This window comes from Papaver somniferum, chromosome 9 (genome assembly GCF_003573695.1).
Source record: "Papaver somniferum cultivar HN1 chromosome 9, ASM357369v1, whole genome shotgun sequence".
NCBI lineage: Eukaryota > Viridiplantae > Streptophyta > Magnoliopsida > Ranunculales > Papaveraceae > Papaver > Papaver somniferum.
In genome coordinates, this window is record NC_039366.1 from 29045769 (window position 1) to 29053217 (window position 7449).

At 36.0% G+C, this 7449-nt stretch overlaps 1 long non-coding RNA gene across 1 annotated transcript; it reads left to right on the plus strand.

The window, feature by feature from the left end:
- Positions 1-258: 258 nt before the first annotated feature.
- LOC113313794 lies at positions 259-5692 on the plus strand. The gene is made up of 4 exons (XR_003342048.1): positions 259-703; positions 1202-1353; positions 3184-3480; positions 5154-5692. It is a non-coding gene; the product is annotated as an uncharacterized LOC113313794 (long non-coding RNA).
- Positions 5693-7449: the final 1757 nt, after the last annotated feature.

Here is a 7449-nt window from a genome sequence, read left to right on the forward strand (position 1 = left end):
TCGAGAGCACAAGTTAAAAAAGAATTGTTTCACACGGAAGATGTTTTTATTTTTGTGAAAAGTCATTCTGAAATTTTTGACGTTTGGCTAATTCCTATGTCGCATTAAGCTAGCTGCTAGCTTGGTCTGGTGCCACACACCACCACCAAACCCACCCAAGTTTAGAAGGCATACAAGGGTAGCTTCGGTAATTTAATTCCCAACTTGAAAACCTAAAAACTCATTTCAGTTCTCGGCCTCTTCCACTGTCATTCAACTCACTCTTTGATCCTTCTATTCCAATATCTCCTCCACCACCATCACTGTCATCTTCAATAGCACCACCATCACCACTAGATCAATGGGTTGTAAATGGAATATGGGTTTTGTATCTCATTCACCCTGGAGGGAGGGAAAATGGTTGATTTGGATCATGTTCCGCTTGTGCAGACTCGGAAATGGGGTTTTCATGGAGGATTCTGGTTATCCAGAAGAGATCATTCTTTTGGGTTTACCAGTGAAATCAATCTTACAGGAATCTAACTTTCACATCATATCTAGCTTCGCTAATTTTGGGTCAAGGTGCTTACAAAGTGGTATGCTTGTATATAAATTTATGGGGTTTGATGTTGGGTCCAAATTCATGATTTCTTTTTCAAGATGGCTAAATTTCTGCTGGTGACATAGTTGATTGCTTGCCATAATGACTTCTCCCCTTGTTAAAGTAAGTTCTATTTTTTTTTTCTCATTTTCATTGATTTTTGTCTTAAATTTAGCTGTTTATTTGATTGTTGTGGATATGTGTCGACTTCCAAGTCTGGTTTGATTTACTTATTTCACTGAGTCTGTGTATGTACTAATGTAATTGGGTAGAATTTAGTGATCACACCACATATACCCAGGAAGTTCTTGATAATGTGGAACATAGAGCAGAGGGATGTTGTATTCGTTCCTGCTACATATATTTGGATTAGAAGTAGTGATGATACAGAGACTTGTCATTCTAGTTGTCTTGCTTTTCTGGTATGTTTATCCTGTTAGTATATAACACCTAGACATTCTCGCTGGTAGTACCTGTTCCTCTGAAGGAAAAAATATTAACTGTTTCACGAACATCTTTCTTAAGCATCGGAAGAATAAGTATCAAAGAACTACTACAATTAGTTTTCAAAATTAACTTTTAATGACTAATTTTGATTGATTCTTCTCCCTCCCACTGCAGAGATTTGGCATGGGGGAGTAATGAGAGCTGGCTAATCCATTCACATCAGAGGAGTGTAATCGGTAGCATCTGCTTATAAATACGTGGTTGAAGAACAATATGGAAGCTAAAGTGCAGAAATGTGAGAGCAGCATTCCTGTCATCAAGCATTTGTAAGTATTGGAAAAGTTCCCTCTCTTTTCGGATGTAATTATGCGAATGTCCTGCAACAACCATATGATTAAGTTATTTGAGCTTTGCGTTTCAAGTATTTGTGTCTTTTGACATCTAGTTTTAGAACCAAACACGAAAATATGTCCTGTAGGTTCTGCGTTGAGTGAGATTACTCGAGTTTTAGTGATGACTTTCCAAAACTGATATGTTAGAATGTGAAGGAATGTGTCTGACTGAAGTCTTGGACTGTTACATTAAGGGTTACAGGTTACTTAAAAACGTTGATATTTTTTGTGTATATGTGAACTTCTAATGGATTATTAAGAACTTCTGCTAGAAAGGCGGAAAGCAGTCCAAATTATTGCAACCAAAAGATACTCTATTCAGGAGGGCCCGATTAAATAATGTTGCATGCAACTGGATTTCTAACTAAACTTGTTCCCTTTGATTTCAGCCGTTAGAACAATGTTTTTATTCAATTATACCATGAGAACAATTTGTATATTCTTTAGTTTTTTCCGTGAACAGATGTTATATCATGACTTCTATTTGGTGCACAGATGCATAATACACCATTGAATGCTATAGCTTCAAAATACCTTACAAATGATTCTTACTGAAATAGCAATGCTGAGAAAAAAACAAGATCAAAGTTTAGTTGAAACGGCTAAAAGACAACGCTTGTGATGCTGATGACATAATTGATGAATTCTTCTATAAAACCTCTTGCATCTACTAGAAAATTTGCAGTTATTAACATAAATAGAGGTTCCAACAATGAATTATGAATTAGTATTCCTATAATGACTTCTCCTCCAAGTCTTATGTTTCTCATTTTCATTGATTTGTCTAAATTTTAGCTGTTTCTCTTGTTTTTTGTGAAGTTGTTCGGTCAGATTACAGCAGGACTTATTACACCGAGTCTGAGCATGTAATGTATTTGTAACTAGTTAGGTTTAATGTTTGCCATGTACACTAGGAAGTTGTTGATAATCTGGAACATCGAGCGGATGCATGTTATATTCCTTCCTTCTACAATTAGTAGTGATGATACAGAGACGTCTCATTCTAATTGTCCCGCTTTCTGGTGTTTTTATCCTGCTAGTTTATGATCACCTGGACATTTTAGCGTGGATTGTTTGCTGCTGATATTTTTAGTTTCTGCTGTGGGTGGATTATTAGATAGTAGATAATAACTTTTATGATTTCTGTATCAACTAGGATCTCAATTGGTGGGGTCTTGAAATCCTAGAAAATTTGGGTGACTATTTGGTGATTTTTGTTGAAATCGAAAATCCAGTGTGAGAGTGTAGGTAACACTGATGCGGACACGAGTGCCGGCAAGTATTTGTTTTTTGACATGTAGGTTTAGAGAACAAAAATGTCAACATGTCCTTTAGGTTGTCCTTAGTGTTGAGATTATCTGTATTTTAATAATGACATTCCAAAGAGAGTTGTCTTACTGAAGTGTTGAATTTTTCACATTAAGGGTTACTTGAAAGTTAAAACAAATGACTGAGATAGTTTCTTGTATATGTGAATGTTGACTACGTGATTTTCTAGTAATGGAGATTAAGAACTTCAGCTACAGAACAGTTGAAACTTTTACAACCAAAGTGTATTCTATCAGGAGGGCCCTAGAAAACAATGTTGCATCCGAGTTCTGTAGTATCTTGAATGTAATTGGATTTCTAACTACAATTGTTCGGTTTGATTGTGGCCCTGATTGAGTTTTTTATTCTTTGTTCAAATATATCATTCAAAGTATTAGCATCTTCTTAAAATTATTCTGCGACATACGTTATATCATGACTTTTATTATCGTGCAGAGATCATAACACATGAACATGCTACAGATTTAAGATACTTTACAATGTTTGTTCCTGAAATTGTGGTGCTGAAAAGAAGCAAGTGAACATAAGGAGATCTAACTCTAGTTGAAATGGCTTAAGGACAGTGCTTGTGATGCTGATGACATAATGGATGAAGTCTCATACGAAACCTCTTCCGTCTACACACCAAATGGAAACAGCTTGGAGCACATCTTTTAAAGCTGGCTAAATAATTTGCAGATTTCTAACAACCATGTAGTTATTTGATTGCCTCGATGACTTCTCCTCTCATCAGTAAGTCTTGTGTTTCTCATTTTCATTGTTTTTTTATCCAAAGTTTAGCTGTTCGCCTGATTTTTGTGAAGTTGGTCAGAGTATTGTTCAATTCTCTGTTTACTAATATACTAGTTTGAGTTTAATGTTCATCATGTACACTAGAAATTCTTGATAATCTGGAACATAGAACAGAAGCATGTTGTATTCCTTCCTGCTACATATAATTGGATTAGAAGATAGCAATGAAACAATGACTTCACAGGATTTTCTCATTGTTATTGTCTTGCTTTCTGATATCTTTGTCCTGCTAATATATGATCACCTAGACATTCTCGCTTCAACTTGTTTGTTGCTGCTGAAATTTTTAGTTTCCTCGTATGGTTGGAGTACAAATTTACAAAGATTACTTAACTTTTCTTTGGTACCGAATTTATTAGCTTCTCTTTGGACAAATTTACTATCAATCAGAAGGCTAGGATTATTGTGTTTTTGTTCTTTTAGTAGAAAAATTCAGTGTTTGCACAATGAAGTTTCTATTTTATGGAGCTTAATTTATAAAATCAGATTATTGGTGATTGTCTTTTAATATATTTATGAATTTTGGTTACCCTGAAGGGACTTATTCTTGCACAATATACAAAAGAGTTTTTGTTAAATGTAGCATGCCAAATGACTCAAATCCCTGCATTTTTTTTATCAGCACAAGTGGGAAGTGTGGGAGAACTGGTTATGAGTTGATTCATGTTTTAGTCAAGTTGATGTGAAAAAACTCTCACTCTTGCAGTTGACCATTTTCTAGCACATGGAAAGGATTTATCTTCTGTATACTTTTATAACTTCTGTGCCTATTATGGGTTTGTACTCATACTTCCTTCGTATGCAAATGCGTAAATCAATGCATAATTCCTCTGTCTATTAGGGGCTTGTACTCGTAATTTCCGTGTTTATACCAATTCTTTTTTTATTTCATTCTTTACAAGTTTATAAGCTTACTAGTATTTTATAAACTCTTTGGTTATTATTGAATTGTGCGTAGGATATCATGTGTCTAGGTAATATAGCAATTTGCTACTTAAAACTGACACTCTGATTGCTTCACTTAATTGGCATTACATTTAGGTATTACCGTACGTGTAGCCTGTAGCGAACCGCTCCTAAATGAGCAAGTAGTAATAGCCTGTAGCGATCCAATCCTTAATTGCCATTACACTAAATAGCTTATATTCCCAACAAAGCCACGTGAGAAATTGTTCCCACAGTCCACTATTGTCAACTGCACCAAACCTACTTTAACCCTACCACTTTGTGGCCTGAACATTAGGGTTAGGGGCCCATAAAAAGATCTCAAGTCCTTGAGCATGACGCATAACTTTCATAATTTTCATTTCTCTTCAAATCTAGATCTCCATTTCATAGTCTCCATATTACAAAGAAGACCTCTTTCAATTGAATTTCTATGCAAAAATGATTTCGCAAAGTAGGTTACGATGAAATACTGGTTGTGTATGGAAAACCTCATATACACGCACAACAATCATGCTTGTGATGGGCACTATAATTTCTCATCTCAAAAGTATGTCTCGTTTTCATTAATTTCTGTTTGCATTTCCATCTTATTCATCTAGTTCTAGCTGTTCAATTGATTCCTGTGAATATTATGTTTATTAATATGTCTGTTCTGTTTCCAACAGGTGAACGACAAATGAGCAGAATTACCCTACGCAAACACTGTGAAAAGGAAGATAATACAGTATGGTGGTCATGGTATGCACAGAGTTTTAAGACCTACAGTCTTACTGTTGTGGCAAGGGTTTTAGGACATCGTCTAGTACTGCTAAGAACATGAGCACTGGATGTGATATACGGAGGTTTGAACTAGTTGGGTATGCAATGCTACTGTTACAGTTGCTTATGTTTCCTCCAGGTACAGTAAAGTTATATTTAACCCTGGGTACAGTAAAGACAATTGAAATTCAACACAGAAACTGTATGTGAAGCCAATGTTTGATTTCTCCCTGTACCTTACCTTTATGAATTTTCCTCTCAAAAATTATGTTTAAGTTATCTTTTTCTGTAAAGCCTGTAACACACCACAAGCACATGTAATTGCATTACATGAATCACCTTCTATTTCTTTTTCTGTTGAATAATGTACAAATTTGATTCCACTCGCAAGCATGTAGAAGCATATGCATTGCACTTGCAGAATAAATTTTGTAATTTCTATAAACAAAGCTTAGTGAAAAAACTGGATCAACAGAACTATAAGCACATTCCTACAAAAGGATTTTGCTGGTTCCTGCAACTGTTGTTGATAAGTCAGTTTAGTTTCAAACTTTTATCTCCGGAGAAGTTCCACTACAATCAAATTTCGTTGCAACTTGATGTACCCTGCCTGGAATTGGAGGGAGATTGCAAATATGACAACTAGAAATTTAGGTAAACCACATTTTGATAGTTGGTTCAATGTGGGTCATAGCTAAGCTAAAGCCGCTCTGGATGTTGCAATTAAGTTGAATGGGATCATTTGTTACCACAGTGGCTAGAGAAGGCACGTGTAAGATACTATTCGCGGGCTGATGTTGTGCCTCTGTCTAATGGGCCATTTAATGTTCTTATAAGTATAAGGAGTTAGGGTTCACTGTTGCTCGTAGAAAGAAACCACACTATACAGATACAGTCTTACCAGTCACGGCGGCGCATAGCTATAAGCCTCCTGTGTCTTTGTCAACACCACCACCACCACTATTATCTTCGGTACCACCACCATCACCACTAAATCAATGGGTTATAAATAGAATATGGGTTTTGTGTCTCATGTACCTTGGAAGGACGGAGGAAAGATGGGTCGATTTGGATCTTCAGTATGAGCGGTCTCCGAATATGGGGGTCATGTTTTAGCTGTTGTCCTTCCCTTCCCATATGATAAGGTGGTAGTACACGCACTTGGCAGAAATCATCGTCCTCCTCATCAAAAGCATCTGTAAGTATTAACAAATTTTAGATAAAATTATTATTTCTGTTAGTTTTGTGCACTGGATCTGTACTATGCCAATGTCCTGCAACCACCAAGTGAGTAAGTTATTTGAGCTTTGGGTTTCAAGTACTTGTTTGTTTGACATCTAGGTTTAGAAACATACATGAAAACATGTCCTTTAGGTTGTCCTTAGCGAGAGATTACTCGAATTTTAATAAGGATCCTATAATATGTTCAAGTGTGAAGGAATGTGTCCGACTTGAGTTGTTACATTAAGGGTTATTTTACAAGTCGATTTTTTTTGTGTATCTGCAAACGGTTACGGTGTGGTTTGATTGAGAACTTTCAGCTAGAAAACAGTCCAAATCGTTGCAACCCAAATGCACACTATTCAAGAGGGCTCTATCAAATAATGTTGCGTCCGGGTTCTGCAGTATTCTGGATGCAACTGGATTTATAACTAAATTCGTTTGCTTTGATTGCGGCCGTTGGCACACTTACTTTTATTCTATTATAGCATGAAAAGTATTTTTATCTTCTTGAAATTGCTCCGTGAACATATATTAATCTTACGTCACGACTTTCATTTTGTACAGAGATGCATAATAACATGGACATGCAATAGCTTCAAAATACCTTACAGATGATTCTTCCTAGAATTGTGATGCTGAGCAAACGCAAGTGTCACATATAATCCGATCAAACTTCAGTTGAAAAGGCCTTTAGAAGTGCTCGTGATGCTGATGGCATAATGGATGAGTTCTCTTATGAAACCTCCTGCGTCGAAATAGAGGCAGTTTGAAGCATATGTGATTTCTGCTCACATATTATCAACATATATCAACAAATATCCGATTTCTGCGTTGACTTCTGCCCTCATTGGTAAGTCTTGTTTTTCTCATTGTTATTGATTTTGTCTATATTTTTCTTGATTCTTTGGAAATTGGTTGGAGCATATAGTTCCGACTTACTTAATACACCAAGTCTGCATGCTAATGGAAGTTATGGAA